Genomic DNA, 17,171 nt, shown 5'->3' with positions numbered 1-17,171 from the left:
TGAAGCTGTATGAATTGCTGATATGCACTGTATAGTTATAAAGGAAAGAAACGACAATAGCAGCAACAAAAAAACAAAGGGGATTCAAAGTGATCTTCACGTTTTATTGACTTATGGAGAATAAGTCATTTGTAGGCATTTTGAAAATTCTTTTCTTCATATTGAATTGTAATAATTGAATAGTACTTAGGTAATATAAAATTGTATTTAGATGAATTCATATTTGTTTTATTTAAAAAGCATCTAGGATAGTTTTATAAGTGTTGGATGTTTCATGTTTGAGTACTGACCTCATCAAGGACTAATTTACCCTTTGCTACTATTAAATGCAACTTCCCAACATATAACACATTAGAATTTTTATTTTAATAGTATTTGTATATTATCTAATTTTTAAAAATTAACACAATGAAGTTCTTATAAAGTTTAGAACTATACCTTTCCCATTTTATGACATTCAAATGCCTATAAATTTCAAGGTGAAATGTTTTTCTTTTTTACATGAATCATTTTTATGGGGGCTTTTAAATCATACACACATACACGTGTGTTTTTTATTAATTTTTATATATGTCCTGATACAGGTCATCTATCATCTACATCAGTTTGTGTTTGGATTTGGAACTCACAATCAAAACACAGATTTAGGAACAAAATTACTGCTTGTTAAATAATGACATGCTAGAGACATTTCCCTTTCATTGGGAAATTATTTTATCGAGTTCTGTAGAACCATATTCAATTTATTGACTTCTTTGTTAATGCCATATTCATATTCATTAGAATGAATGGACATTTTAAAAGTAAGGAAAAAAACTCCTTGCTTGCTGTTTTAGTTTCCTGGTTAACCTAGTATCATATAATGGGTTGGCTTAACTAAAAAAGGAATTTATTGGCTCATAGTTTCAAAGGCTAGAAGACTTGCTTCCTCCCCAGGGCTGGTATCTTCTGGCTAGCTGGGAATCTCTGGGGTTCCTTGACTTTTCTGTCACAAGACAGTGCATATGGTGGTATCTTGTCCTTTCTCTTCCAGGTTCCAATGTCTTGCAACTTCTGCTGCTCCATGTAGTTTCTTCTCTGTGTCTAATTTCCTTTGCTGATAAGGAAATAATTGGTTAAGGCCCACCCTTATTCAGTTTGGGCACACCTTAACTAATAACATCTTCAAAGGTCCTATTTACAAATGGATTTACACCCACAGTACCAGGATTAGGACCTAAACATGCCTTTTGTGGGGGATATGATTCAGTCTCCGTCATATGTTATTTTAACATGGGTAATGTATGTGAACTTGTAAAAGTTTTATTTACTTATGAAACACTAAGGTTCTTGAATCATAAATTTTATTAGAACTTCCAATGATAATTATGTTTAATCATTTGAAGATATTAATATTTTCATGACAAATCTTTAGACATTTTGTTTTACAATTTTATAAAGTATGGACCAGCTTTCCTCCACTATTAAATCATTGAAATATATTTAATTCAAGTTTATCAATACAGAATGAACCCAAAATTATCATTAACTTAAAATAAGGATTTGAATGGAGCAAAAACAAGTCATAAATGACTTGGGTGAGGGTATTTATAGATATTTTACATTTATATGTGAATAATTCTTTAAGGAATTGCAGAAGACAGTAAGTGGTCAGGATAAAATCTCTTAGACATAGTAATCGAAGTTCATGTAGTTTTACATAAATTTAAGTTAGAAGCTATGCAATAATTTTAAAAATAAAAAAGTTCTAAGAAGTTTTAAAATAGTTTCTTAGTCAATCTAAAGGAATTTTATGGTTAGCTGTTAAAAACATCAGCATCCTCAATGTCAGCACTTATTTTACTTAGTATTTTCATTTTTATTTTATATCCCTTAAAGTTCCTTCAATTATTTGGCAAAAATGGTTTTAGATAAATGATAAACAGCATTAGTTTATGTAGAGCCACTGCCGGACTTCTCTGTATTTATTGTGTTATCTTTATTATCCTTTAGTAGATGGCAGAAACATGAAGAAGCATTATCTTCCTGTGGTAGATAGCAGAAATCCAAAGAAATGAGTTTGAATTCTAAATCCATGACTTGCTAACTTTTAAACCACAGTTTCTTTATCCAAAAATTAAGTAGTGGTTATAATCAACTAATGACAAAGTACATGGAAAATTATTAAAAACAAGCATATGTGCCTGCTTACTTTGAACAGAGTCATATAGTGGAATCTAATAAATTGCTATTTACAAACATAAGGGAGCTCAGAATAGATGGGGAAACCTCAGTTTTAGAGATGAGCATATTATACTACCACCGGTCTATATTTTGGAGTGTTCATTTACATGTGAATTCTTTATTCTTCATATTGTCCTTCCTTTCTGGAGCTAATACTTTGTATCTTTTCCCTTTATTGTTGCCAGCTTATGTAACAACCATATTTATAAATTACACCTAACATAAATATCCAGTTTGATGGAACTTTAGTTGAATAAACCATAGCTCAAATAGTAATGAATAAATATATAATGGAAAAAGAAAAACTCTATATCTACATGTAGTTTTCCTCCATCTTTTCTTTCAGATTAATTAGTTTATTCAAATTATCAACATTTTTGAGCATGTACTATCTATAAATCACTTTGGTAGGTGGTGGATATAAAAATAAATAAAGCATGTATTTCAGTTTTATTTTTCTGCAAGATAAAATATCCCATAATTTATTGGCTTAAAGCCACAATGATTTGTTTTCCTCAGAGCTCAGCTAGGTAGTTCTTCTGCCTAATTTAGAGCAAATGGATTGTGTAGCTGAATTCATCTGGGAACTTGACTAGGGTTGGATGGTCCAAAATGACCTTTTGTCTTTCTGGTCCTGTATATGGCCTCCCATTATTTAGAAGTCTGGTCTGGGCTTTTTTTTTGGTGCAGTGACTGGCCTCCCAGTGAGAGTTTTTCACATGACCACATTCAGAGTGAGTATAAGGAAGGGGATACACAGGTGGTGAACACCTGGAATAATGCTTTACAAGGGGTTGCAAATATAGCAGTATGCCATAGTCCACTCTCTGGTCACTCATAATTAATGCCCCTCCTTCCTGCTCAAACACGCACACCCCTTCCAGACTTACCTCATTATGGAATCCTGTTTAAGTAAAGGATTGCATCATTAAAATCAGTTCGAGATATGGATAAAGCTTCACAGATAAAGCTCCTCTTCACCTGGAGAACTTTAAGAACTAAAAAGATAAGTTATTTTGTTCCCCACACATGCAAGATATGTGTTGTGACAGAAACAGGATAACTGCTAAAGAATTTCTCATTCCAGAAGGCAGAAAACACAACAGTCACTGGTTATTGTAATTCTGAATTCCAGCTAGGAAAATGCCAGGATCCTTGCCAACAAGTACAGGGAGTGTTTTATGCTTAGGGCCCACTTTTGTTCCCTTGTACTGGGTCTCTGTAGCTCTTGGCTCTCCCTCTTTTATTTCTTGGCTCTCCCTCTTATTTCTTGGCTCTCCTCTTTGAGTTTCCCTGCTTTTTCATAAGAATTGCCCATGTGCCAGTTTCCTGTTTCAACTTCTATCTGAAATTCTTCTTAATCAGATCTACTTTATCATTACATACTTTGTTTAGCTTATAAGCTATCACAAGCAGTATTTTTGCCAGTTGTTCCCCCAGTACATGACAGGGGTTGATCTTTTATTATCCTCCAAAAATAATTTCTTTACTGCTCTTGCAGCCTCTACTCTGTCTCCTTGCCAGTCTTCCAGTCCCCACCCACTATTCAGTCCCAAAGCAAACACCACATTTTAGGTTTTTGCTATGGCAGCACCTCATGTTCTGTATAGATTATTTGCTCACAATTTTGCAATCTGGGCTTGGAATCAGCCAGGCGGCCCTTCTGCTGGTCTTTTCTGGAGTCACTCATGCAACTTTAGTTGTTTGGAGGCTTTATAGAGCTGGATATCTAAAATGCCTTTACTCACATATGATGCCTCATATAGGATTGTTGAGGCCCTAGATTTGCTTACTCTCTAAATCTTGATAGCAATTTAAATGTATTTTGTTTCATGAAAGCCTCCCAGTTCTTTTTCTAGTATTTGCATTATAAGTAGTTATTTACCAAGGCATTCAAGGGACTTCAAAATTTGGCCTTGTTCTGTTTTCTAGCTTCGGCAAATTTCATATGCTGCTCTGTTCCTCTTATTCTTTGAATAATACATGTGTTTGTTTTCATCTCTCTTGATTTTTTCATATGTCCTCTAGATGCTTGGTGTCCCTCTTTGCGTCATTTTTTCTGTGATCAAATTTTGCTGATCCTTTTAAGTCATCTATCTGGGTCTTCACAAAGCTAATCTTTCTCTCCTTCCGTTGTCATAGCATGTAACTTGTATTAACTTCTTGTATATCTGTCTCTCCAGGGATTCCAGATAAAAGATATTAAAAATCATAAATGTGATTTTAAGAATAAATGTGATCATAAGAAAATTATCTATGTAAGCAATCATGAGGTCCTGAGAAAAGGACACTACTAAGAAGTTAAAGGTGGATGTTACTGGTATGTCAATGCTGTGCTATATTTTTGCACATTTCTGTGAAATAGGCAGGTTTTCTTCAGAGAAGGTTGTAGTATTTTAGATCTGGAAGGCCTTAGAAAATATTTTAACCCTTTATTTTACAAATCCAGACACTAAGGTAAAGAGAACAGATTTTATTTCCCTGGGGCCACATAGTAACTTTTGCTAGGTTTAGAATTATTAATGAAGTCCAGCTATTCCTCAGTCTGGCCTTTGTGTCTTCCATCCATCTTTCTATTCCTCTGTCCCCCTTCATTCCCTCTTCTACTCTCTCTTCTTTCTCATATCTTCACCTTGTTGCTTTAACTTTTCCTGCCTGCCAAACCCAAAGCAAAGGAGCCCTGAATTGCTCATGGATTAATTAGGCCCTTTTTGCCCTTTGCTTTTTCTGAAGTCAGTTATGGGCACTCTTGAAGAGTAAAATTATCTATACATCCATTCTGAAATTTAGGTTGCTGAGAATGATGTGAAAATATATGGATATCTATTGTACTTTGCCAGGAGAGGATAAATAGGAAAATTTACATTGAAACTTTAGGAATTTTCATAATTTGCTTGAATGAATTTGAAAACTCGATCTACGAGGTATTAAAGACAGAATATGCTGATTTAAAGTAGAATAATTCCATATCCATCCATATTATCCACATCTACTTAATGATGTATATTATTATACTTAAATATTGTATTATGATATTTTCTCCTAAAGTTTGTACTAATGAATGTTTGGATATATGATTCCTTTCTTCAAAATATTGTTGAAGTATGTCTAGGTCCAAATGCTGGAAGCACAAAAGAGAGAGGCACTCTTATTCTGGCTGTATCAACGAGGTTTAAACAGAGAAACATATCAAATAGATAGCCTAAAATTTAAAACCAAACACAAATATTTCAGGTTATTCTTTCGTAATAGACAATATTTTATTCTTAACTTAAATATCAACTTATTTATAATAATTATTATATTTCATAGGCTCATAATTAATAACTGTCATACTGGGGGCATATTGATGTTATAGATTTTATTTTTTAATTGTCTTAATTTTTCCACTTAATGTCATTTTTTTCTAAGAGTTCAAATTGTAAAATTACATTGATTTTTAAAGCACTAATTCATATCAAGTAGTCTTTATATCATTCACTTTATATAAGAACATTTTATCACTATAGAAGAAATAATTGGAAACAACATGCAAAACTGAATGCAATTTTTTTCAGTTGTAGGAGTTCTGAAGTAACATGAATCCCTAATAATATATTCCTTTTGGACATTAATTTAGGATGAAACATTAAAGTAGTAGCACTGTACTTACAGAAATTTGTTATCAACTGCTGGGAGTTTTGAATTTATAGTAAATCTATATGGCTAAGATATCTTCTTTAAGTCTTTAGTATTAAATGGTATAATTTAACAAAATAGCATTTTGGCTATGGAAATAAAAATTCTAAAACGTTGAGGGTTTTTAAAATCTTTCCCTCTTTCTAGAAACACACTTTATTTTTCCCTAGAGGTGCTTTAAAATTCAGGAGGAAATGATGGTGGCAATTCTTGGAACTTTGCATTATTATTCACAGAGGTAAATAATGAATACAGGGCCTTTAGTGACATAGCTATAGATATGATCTCCTGAAAAGTGCTGTTATTAAACTTTCATGGTACAGCCCTCTGCTGCAATTTAGTAACATTTATGCTCACGTTTATGATCTTCTGTCTTAACATGTTATCAGAGATGACTGTGGAAGTAGGGAGCATAAAAAAATTTGAGACACCAGGATTTGCTGGCATTAAATAAAGGGGGTTTCAGGACATGATGAAAAGCTGAAATGTGAGATTGAGATCAGAAGGAAAAAAATGCAGACTTATTGGCCCAAATAGTATTTTCACTTTCCAAAGGTTCTCAGTAACTAAATATAAACTCTTACAATATACCCTTCAATGTCAAACAAAACTTTTTTTCATGAAGCAATTCCAGATTTTCTTCCAGCTTGAGAAGAATGTGAAATCAAGATGCTTGAAGGAGTATAGAAATAGAAGGTATCATGTCTAAGTAAAACAGAATAAAATTAAATAAGTATATTATAGTTCTTTGTCACAATTTTAAAATAAAATTAGCTTGAGATGATCATTTTTAGTAAGTTATTTTAATCATATTTTAACTTCAGGTTCAGTCCCTGTTTTATTATTTGCTGTGTTGAAAGCTATAGATCATATTTCTATAGAGGGTATCCTAATTAAAAAGAAAACTTTCTTAATACATATATTTCTAAGAGGGATAAACTTATTCTGCATCTTATTCCAGTTTCCAAACATGACACACAGTGCAACCCACTGAAATTGACACCTTACTTGTGAATGTTGTCTAGAATTTTAGTTCTACCTTTTCAACAAACAATTAAGAATTTTATAAAGTTGATACTCAGATACACAAAGGTATGTTAGCAGTTTTTATTCTCTTCAGTTTACTATCATTATCTTCTGTTTTCTGTGTTCAATACTCTTTTTGCTGAGTTACATCCTTTGGTAGTTCTTTTGGTCAGGTCCTATAAGTGTTTAAACTTTTCATTTAATTAGCTTCTTCTTTTATAATCTGTGGACATTTCTCAAGTAGTTATTGGTGGGTGAACAGCTTTTATTATAGCTTGCATTATTCTCATCCATTTTGGGAGCTCAAAGATTATTTTCTAACTATAGTGTTTTAGGTTGAGCTTAAGATTTTTTGGCAAGAAGATTTCCTAAAAATGTTACAACTTTTGATATATTTGTTTTTGTCAATTCTGTGTGCCGGAAGCTACACTGAAAAGACCACTCCCAAAGTTCTTTTGTTGATATAGTTTTCAGGTGTGTTTTATTTACTAATTTATCGATTTGCTTCGTCATTCACATATCTCTATCAACTTAATGGCTACTAAGATGAAGTCATCTAAATGTTCAAGTTGGATAGATATTAGCCATATGACTGCATTTCTTCGTTTAGCTAGCATGTCTTGAGGTGCCTTTGGTGATAAAAATGATTTTTTTCTTTTAGTTTTGTTTCCGTCTGATGGGGAAGAAATCATCTTTTCCAGTACTGGAAGGACTCATGTTCTACATTTTCCTATTTCTTTTCGTTTCAACCTTTAACCCAGCCCATTTATTAACTGGTCTCATATCTTTTTTTTAAGTAATGTACCAAGTAGTAGTCAGCACAGAGAAATAGTAATGGTTGATCTGTCTTCCAAATTGTAGATCAAAGTTTTACCAAGAGTGTTAACATGCTATAATATAGATTTCCATCATTCCTGTCCTTCTAGAACAGTTTACACATAGCCTTCCCTGCCCCCTGACTGCTACTTTAATGCTACATATTTTAGATTTTTGTTTTGGGTATATCCCAATTGAAGGGTATAGCCATATTGTACTTGTTTTAGTTTGAGTATCATTTAGCTGAGGTAACTATAAAATTCCAAATTCCAGAGCCCTAATACATAAAGTTCGTTTCTCATTCATATTACATTCCAAGGTTAGTGATCCTGGTTGTTGCAGCTGTCCTTCATTCACAAAATCAGAGAGCTATGCATTTTCCATATATAACTTAATTATCACCTAGGGCCTTGTAGCCATCTGTATCCAGTGAGTGGAAGAAGGAAGAGAACATATTTAGTGTACAACTATTTCTTAAAAGCCTTGGCATAGAATTGATAAACTTTACTCATAATTGTCACACTTGTAAAAATATCTAATCAATAGAGTAAAGGCTTTGTAATGTAAGCCTAATAGTAAACTAAGCTCAATATAGATATTCTGAATTTTCCTTTCTGATCCACAGATAATCAGTAAACTAAGATATGTGTCAGAGTTCCAATGAACCAATCATAAACCAAACTATGCCAAATTAAACATTAAAAGAAAAGTTGTTTCTATCAATTCAAACCTTATTCCTTTTCTACAGAAATAGATAGGTTTCAACTCTTGTTCTTAAGAATGTGTGATTATTTCCATGTAGTATCCTCAAATAGCAACAGGGAATATTCAGGGCATACCTTCTACTCAGATATTATGTAGTACATTGAAGATAATGACAGACATTTACCAGAGAACAAAGGAAGTTCCCCTTATTTTATAAAAATGCAAAAAAAAAATAATAAAATATTCAATAAATCATACATAATCCAGATTAAACTATATTCTGAGTACTAGGATAATTATAAATAGTAAAATTGTAATGTAATGTATCTTAAACTGTAGGGACAAATTTTCTGTTACAAATTCTTTCATTCTGTATTCAGAGCTAGCATTGAAACTACCTAGGTGTGATTAACTGTACATCCTCTATTACATAAAAAATTTAGTGATTTGCATTTTTAGGGTGTTCACATTTCTAAGCATGGAAGAAGTATATTTAAAAGGAGAACAAAGTTCTAAAGGAAATAAATTGTGAAAATAAATACCAAAGAGAAGTCTAGATAGTGAAAAAGGGATAGATGAGACAGGATTATAGAACAGAATATCAGATATAAATACACTTAAAATACTCATTTTCATTTGAATATATGTTGTTTCACTTATGAAGAAAGTATTCTTGATTTAATTTCTAATAATATGATTTCCGGAGATATGAGTAGTAAACACATGTTATGGATAATTGATGGACAGTTTTAATAATTTTGAGTTGATGAGAACAGTGACTTATAAAAAGATTATCAAAGATTAAATTACTGGTGTCTTAACATTATTCACAAGGACTTTTTAAGAAAAAAATAGTTATTTTTGTACTTGATTTTTTATATAAAGTACTATACAATGGCCAATTTTAGTAATACAAGTAATTTCCCATCATGATTATATGGGAAAAATAAATCCTGATAACCAGTTACCATTTTCAGTCTAAGTTTAGTACAAACTGTCTGTTTTCAGAATGAGTCTCAATAAATAAGGAATATAGTACTGCTGGAAATGGTAGTCTCATTTTTATAGCAAACTATAAAGTGGTGATAAAGTTAAAGGGATGGAGATTTCCCATTGCCAGTTGCTCTATACAATGGCTATCAACAAATAAAGAAGCATATAGTACCAACAATTGATAGAAATTGAAAGCATAAAAACAAGCTCTGCTTTATCTTCAACAATGGACAAGGAAAAAGCATGATTTATCCCCATTATTTGACAGTATCAAAAGTGACTTATCTGGAAGAGAATGCTTTAAAAAGGATCACAGTATTCTTTTAGTTTTTCTTATAATGATGAATATCCTCATTTTTTTTTTTTTAATTTCCCTCCTTGTTTTAGAGTTAACCACCTTTCAGGATGGGTTATTTTTCATCCTACCATGGTAAAAACTAAAACCTTTATTCCTTATCTCTATATTGAACGTTTAAGTATTTTTAACGGAATTAAATCTGAAAAGTGTGCTATTTGTAAAATTTTCAAATGACAATAAAAATGGGTTATTCAAGAGATTTTCCAAAGATTCTCTATGAAATTAACAATTGCATTATGACCAAGATGGTACCCTACTGGAAGTCTACTTTTATGTGTGTGTATTCACATATAGTTTTAGATTGTCAGTACAAACTAATTTGTTATGCATATGAGATACTAGACGTACTTATGAAATATTCTAAGTATGTTAAAAATAAATAGCACACATTATTTAGGTAAATATTTTTATTGATGATGGGCACTGAGTGTTCTCTAAAGTACTCCAGCATCTATTTAGGAGCCCACGTAATTTCCCTATTTAACTATTCATGAGATATGCTATAATACCTTTGTTTTATATGATCCATCTAATTCGGAAAAGTTGTGTATTTTTCTTAAACTTGTTAAATGTTCACATGAGGATATTCTGTCTAATTTAATGAATTACAGATTTGCTGTGAGTGATACAAAGAAATGTAGAATAATTATATATACATACTATATTCTTGGATGAGATTTTTAAATATTTGGAAGATAGAAATGTTAATTTAGAGTCAAAAACAAATCACATACAAAATTCCTATTGTTTTTGCCACTTTGATGATTCTAAAATTTACCTAAAGTAATATTTGGAGTGAAATCTGTAAGAACATTTGAAAAGAACAATAAAAGAGAACAATAGCTATGGCAAATTTCAAATGTTTTCATAGATGAATATTTAAAATGTGGAGCATTAACCCTCAAAGATATGTATTTATTAATGGTATTAAATAGAGAGGGTAAAATAGGCTAAATTATGTGAAACAGATTATCTGTGGTAAAATAAAGATCTCTCAATAATGGTGAGGATAGGTGGATTATTTAACCACTGGTTCTTACTCAGCAGGCAATGAGTTTGAGAAGGGAACAATAATGATTTGGGTGTAGGAACTGAACTCCTAAACCCCAGAAGAATTATTTTGATAATTGAAGGCTGCTCTTTTTAGAATGTGGAGGTAATTAGCATCCATTGAACCTCAATTTACAGATCTTAGAGCTCTTAGGGTCCAAGAGAAGTCCCATAGGGAATTTCTTGTTGCAGTGAAATAAAACCAAAGGCAAATCTATAACAAAGAGAGAAAACAAAGAGAGGCTGATTTGTAGGATACAAATATGATTATCATGGGAGTAAACTATGATACAGCAATCCTTTTCTCAAGGAAGAAAAATGGAAGAGAAATATTGCTAAAGATTGCTAAAGTATTCACAAGCATTAAATTTTAAAGCTAAGTTTTGTTTTGGATTTTTTTCTCTTTCTCTAAATAGTAACTAAGGATTCTGATCACTCAGGAGGGACAGGGGATTGGAATAGAAGTGTACAGAACAAAAGTCAGTTACAGGTCTTTCTTTCATAGGAGTTTTAAACAGAGGTGGATGGAGTGGTTACCATCCCAACAGTAAGTATACACAAGATGAGTTCCATATAGAATTACCATCACAAGAATAAGGGAACAAAAAAGTGAGGTTAGGTCTAGAGTAACCATAAATAGGGGTGGGGCCTCTCAAGCAAGCTTCAGTCATTTCAGGTATTAACTTTTTACTCTTTTGTAATATAAAGGCATCCATGTACTGATTTAGTAATCATAATTATTTGTTAATTCTTAACCCTTGGTTACAATGGAATTGATTTTTATGTTAGCCATCATTTTATTCAGTTGTTTGTTAAAATGTCTATTCTAAGAAATATAATTTCAAAACTATTCAGTAGATGACTTCATACTTTTTATTTTGGGAAACAGAGACAGCTTTTTATTGAATTGCTGCAAATCAGAGAAAGATCATTATTAGCAAAATTTTTTAAAAATGTAGGTGAGTTTGTCTGTCTGTGTGTATTTTAAATAAGAGTATGTTAATGTTAGACCAGTTCTGGCTAATAACAGGATACATTTATCAAGGATTCTCTTTGGTACTAAGGAAGGGAAAGAGGTAGGAGAAGGGAGATTACTCAGTAATGGAAGAGAACCAAGGGAAAAAGGACCACCAGAGAATACCTAACCTCAGTGGAAAATCACCTACCCAAGGCCTAGTGCCCAAAGCCTAGTGCTGAAAGACACAAGATGGCAAAAGGCCTAACCATCATCTGACCATATGCTTCACCATCCTCTCCCCTGGACAGTTCCTACTCAAGAATAAGGATCCTATAAAAAGGTGTAGTTTTCAATCCCTCTCGTGCATAAAGCAGACCAATGAGAATGTTGGGACTTAGAAGTCTTCATTTACACAGAGAGGGAAGAAGTGGGGAGCCCAGCCTTAATAAAACAGCACCCCTATCCCCAGCAGGCAGGACTTGACTCATGAGCATGCTCACACTGCCTTGATGAGTATGTAGTTTTGCTTTACATTAAATTTTCCTGCTACTATATGACTAGTCCTTGAATTCTTTCTCCTGACTATGTCAAGATCCCTCCTACCCTAAGTTGAGGTTTTTCTCTAAGACCTCCCAGGGCCTCACCAACATCAGTATTAGCTTGCTAATTCTTGCATTACTAGCTTGTTAATTCTTGCATTTTGCAATGTCTTGACTATAGAGTGGCTAGATACTCAAAATGTATTTGTTTAAAAATTGTTAATTATATATTTTTTGTAAAAGTTTGCATTGAAGCAAATGGTTAATAAAATTTAGCTTATATTTCACTTAAAAAGTAGGAAGAAAACGTTTTATGTAAACCACAGGATTCAAATAATTTTCAACAGTTTCTTGTTTCTTTTTCCCTACATCCAGATTAGATTGAACTTTTAGCATGGCCCGATATGTGTTTCTTAATGCATGATACCAAACATTCTTTGCATACCTTTCAGATCCAGGGAAGCTATGAATTGCTATGAATTACAACGGTCCCTGAATTTAAGGACCTTACCACACAATACTATTCAAATAATTATGCTGTTTCTCTTATGAATAGACATAAATTTATACAGATACCACAATGCTATGTACTTTGCTTGTTTTGCAATTAAATAAAATGAGCATTCTTTGAAAGTCTCCCCAAATTGTTAATACTTTTGAACAAATGTTGGTTTCACAAATATATTTCCAGAATAATATTGTATCTGCTTAAGTTGTAAATAAGAACTTTTGTTCTCAGCCAAAATAATAATTTCAATTTATAAAATATGCCTTGTGTAGTGGTCTGTATATGTATAGAAGTTTTTTTGTGTTTGTATCTTCAGTAGTGTTCCTTGCAAATTTATTGTTATTATTTTGTCATTCACTTATTTTTATATTTCTCCCTCTACTCTGTTCCCCCACTCTTCAATCTCTCTTTCCTTTTGTTCTTTGAAAAAGTCAACATAAACTGGATGGTCGGTATTTTATTATGTTCATTTATATTTGAAATTTCTTATACCATATACTTGATTAAACATCCCTATAGAGTTTTGACTGTATTATCCCATTATTACACCACTTGTCTTTTCAAAAATATATACCTGTTTATCCAAGTTATTCATTCTAATTTATTACAACCAAGAATTTGGAAAGATCATTTGACATTTGATCTTAAAATATATTTTCATTATTTTATGATGGACATTATTATCATGTGCTTCCTAAGAAGGACTGTTAGTATATCTCAAACTATTTACCATTTGAATAGTAGTCTTGCTCTTCAAATGTAAGGGCTTCTTCTTCCCTTTCCCTTCCTCCCTCCCTTCCTTTATTCCTTCCTTTAAATATGTCCTGGGCTAAATATGCAAAGACATGAATGGAAAGAATGTATAAAATGATCAGTTACTAAATATATCTTTCTGTTATCTCCTTTTTGCCTGTATACCTGGGCATCCTTTAGAAACATAGATGTGCATGACTTATATACAATTTAATGATCTGCCTTCTAACTGGAAAAAACATCAGGAAAAATATTATTTGTACTACTACTGAAACATTCAAGATAATCCAAAATTGCTTGTAAAATGTCTCTTTAAAAGGTATTACTTCAAAGGAATGATAATCAAATTATGTAAGAATTCTCAAAGGAAGCAACCATGCTTTTCTGATAGAATATTTCTCAATGTGGTAACAATGAATGCTTTGTTATTTAGTGTCTGGCAGCCATGGAGTAGTAGTGTTTCATAAAGAATATCTTAATTTGGTTGTGACTACTTGACTGTTTTCCCAGATGGCCAGCACTTCAAAGTTTATCATATATATTCATAAGGAAGATGAAAGTGTTAATTCTAATGAAAGCAATGCCTGGTTATTACTAAGTCTATTGAAGCCTGCAAGTTATTAACTAAAGTTTTACTATTGGAGAATAAAATAAATTACCAAGCACTGGATTTTCTTGGTCAACATTTTTACTCCCTTTTCATAGAAATTATGAATAAAAGTTGGCAATAAAGAACCACATTAAAAATAAAATAACATTCTGCATCAATGATGTAGAATAAAGTCTTACTGATTGACAAAAATCTCACACTATAAAAATAGCAAGGTAAATTTATGTTAAATTGGAAAAGTCAGTACAAAGTTAACAACTTAAAATTATTTTTACTAAACAAGGCCTAAAAACGGTAGTGGAACTTTAAGCATGCCAATTATGTACATTTATATTCTTTACCAGTAAATAAATTTAGGAGGGCATCATACACATACACAAATTTATGCAGAATTCATTTTACCACCTCATTCAGCATACTCCAAAAGGCATTCTCTCATTGATCATTACTGCTCTTTTGACTAGAGACATTGGAACTGGCAAATCCTGATAAACCATAATTTGGGTTAGCTAACCATGTTAAAGTTTGTGAATTAGTATGGATTCCTAGTACTGATTAAATTCAATTTAGGCTTCCTCATTGAAATTTCTGGGCTTCAGGAATATTCCCAGTCAACATTCAGTTACGATAGCATTTCACAGATTAATATGTTCTATAGTATATATCTCACCTATATGGGGATTGCATATAAAATAGTTTTCTATCTTGTCTCCTATTTTTATTTTACTTGGTTAGTCATTCATATTTTCAAGTGTTGTAAGATTAAATTGTCAAATATTTTCACTTTTCCTAACTCTTTAATTTCTAATGTAGATATTGAACATCTGTAAATATTTTAATTTTCATTAAAATTTTGCTTTGCCTTCATCATCTGTTTTTTCCAGTTCTACTTTTTTCCACATAAGAGATTACTCTCAACCAGAAACTTACTTACATTTTAAAGCTTTTCATTGGTATACTTTTTATCTTTATCATTTTCCTCTAAAATCTGTTTTGCATATTCTTACATAATTGCTATGTATGTTAATTTGGTGATATGATAGACAAAAGCAAACAAGACTAAAAACTATTGTTAAGGAAATAAACTTTTCAATTTCATAATATAGCCTGTAGACGTAAAACCTTAGATATGTTTTCACTATTTCATAATTTTTAAAAAATGTATTCTATTTATATCCATTTAGATAAAATCCTCAAATAGGGAAATATCTTTCGTTTTCTCTATTCAGAATTATAACATTCATTTATGCATAAAGACAAATAGCCTGAATAAAGAATCATCTGTAAGTTTAGCAGAATGAATCTATTGTGACATTTACACATCATACTCTGAAATTGATTTTTATGCATTTTAAAGGAATTAATATTTTGCATTTGAGTTTGTTACATAGGAAAGTAAAATGTTAACACACATGCCTCTCAGAATTTACAACACATTGTGCGCGTTCTCTCTTTTAGTTAAAGGAATACTATTATTAGAATATCTGTGATCTGTTCATTTCTCATTCTTTTAGAACAATAATTTGCAAATTAAAGTCCTGATACAAATAAACATAATCTATGGCCCCATCCTTTATTCTCATTTTATTTCAACTTCATATAGGAATAAGGCAGTAGAATGGAAAAGACAGCCTAATATTTCAAATGTGTACCAATTTCTTTCAAATAGCAAATTACACATATATTTTCTGTGTAATTAAATTATTACTTCTTTGAAACTGGAGATAGCCAAAATAAAGTATTGATTCTAGTCTTGAGAGGAGTTGGCTAAGTATGATGTGCAGGTCTGTACTATAGTTTGCTATGATTTCATATAAAGACATTATCGTTTTTTATAATCAATTTTATTGAAATGTCTTCGTAAGCCATATAATCCATCTAAAGTGTACAATCAGTGGCATTTGGTATAATCACAGGTTGTGCATTCATCATTTCAATCAATATTACAGCATTTTCATTACTCCCCCCGGCCTCAAAAAAACAACAACTGTAACTAAAACAAAAACCCCACCTCTCACTAGTCACCTCTCAATCTTTCTATCCTTCCACTGCCACTGTCATTTTTATGACTATCAATTGTAAGGATTATGAATATATCCTTTTTAAGATTTAAAATTATCACCTATATACTGACATATTTCACTTTTAAATTGATCTGAGAAAGCTTCTAAATATTGTTAAGCATTTTAGATTCTCAAACATGAAAAGTTTGAACAAAGCATGAAATGAACAGAGATGTTTATGTTTTTCTTTGAGGAACTAAAATGTAAAATCTAAGACCCATAAAGAAATCTATTCCAAAGTTTCAAAATTCAAGAAATCATTTATTTGGCTCATTTCACTGTCATATTCTGTGAGCCAAGAATTACATTCAAAGGTATAAGCATTTAATAAGATACAGTCTCTGCCCATAAAGAATTAACATTTGCAAAACTGCTCCCTATTGCTTCCTTCTATCTTTTCTTACCAGTTTAGTGTTAGATTATTTCCGATGATTCTTGAATCTGGTTTATTCTGTTTGAAAAATTATCTAATGAACAAGGGAAACACTAAAATTTCTGGTTTCTGGCATCACTGCAAAATGGAAATCTTTTTGAATAGCAATGCAATAAGCTTTTGTAAAGAATTGGTTATGATCATTCAAAATGCTGCCTCCATATATTAACAATTTAGAAAGCATCTAGATAACTTGTCTCAACCTTCAGATACAGAGAGATAAAAGAAAGGAAGAGGTTGAGTTTGAGTGAGTTGGAATTTAAGGAAGTGGTTTTTGTTGTTTTTGGAAAAATAAAACCCTGAAGTTGGTGTGAAACTTGACAGAGAAACTGTATCTACTTGTGACAAGTGAAGATATTGATACTGCCTGAAGAATACTGGTCTCAGTGGAATTTGAACTATTTTTAGTATGTTAAAAATGGCATGAATAAACATTAACAGGTTAATGAAACCTCTGA

The 17,171-nt window shown here is 31.6% G+C and overlaps 1 protein-coding gene across 16 annotated transcripts in view; it reads left to right on the top strand.

Annotated features, from left to right (window-relative positions):
• The window catches only part of EPHA6 (EPH receptor A6), a 975,172-nt gene that overhangs the window by 252,944 nt on the left and 705,057 nt on the right, over positions 1–17,171 (top strand). The window lies entirely within an intron of this gene.

This window comes from Dasypus novemcinctus, chromosome 4 (genome assembly GCF_030445035.2).
Source record: "Dasypus novemcinctus isolate mDasNov1 chromosome 4, mDasNov1.1.hap2, whole genome shotgun sequence".
Taxonomy (NCBI): domain Eukaryota; kingdom Metazoa; phylum Chordata; class Mammalia; order Cingulata; family Dasypodidae; genus Dasypus; species Dasypus novemcinctus.
The sequence above is the reverse complement of the archived record's forward strand: the minus strand, read 5'-3'. Positions and strand labels throughout refer to the sequence as shown.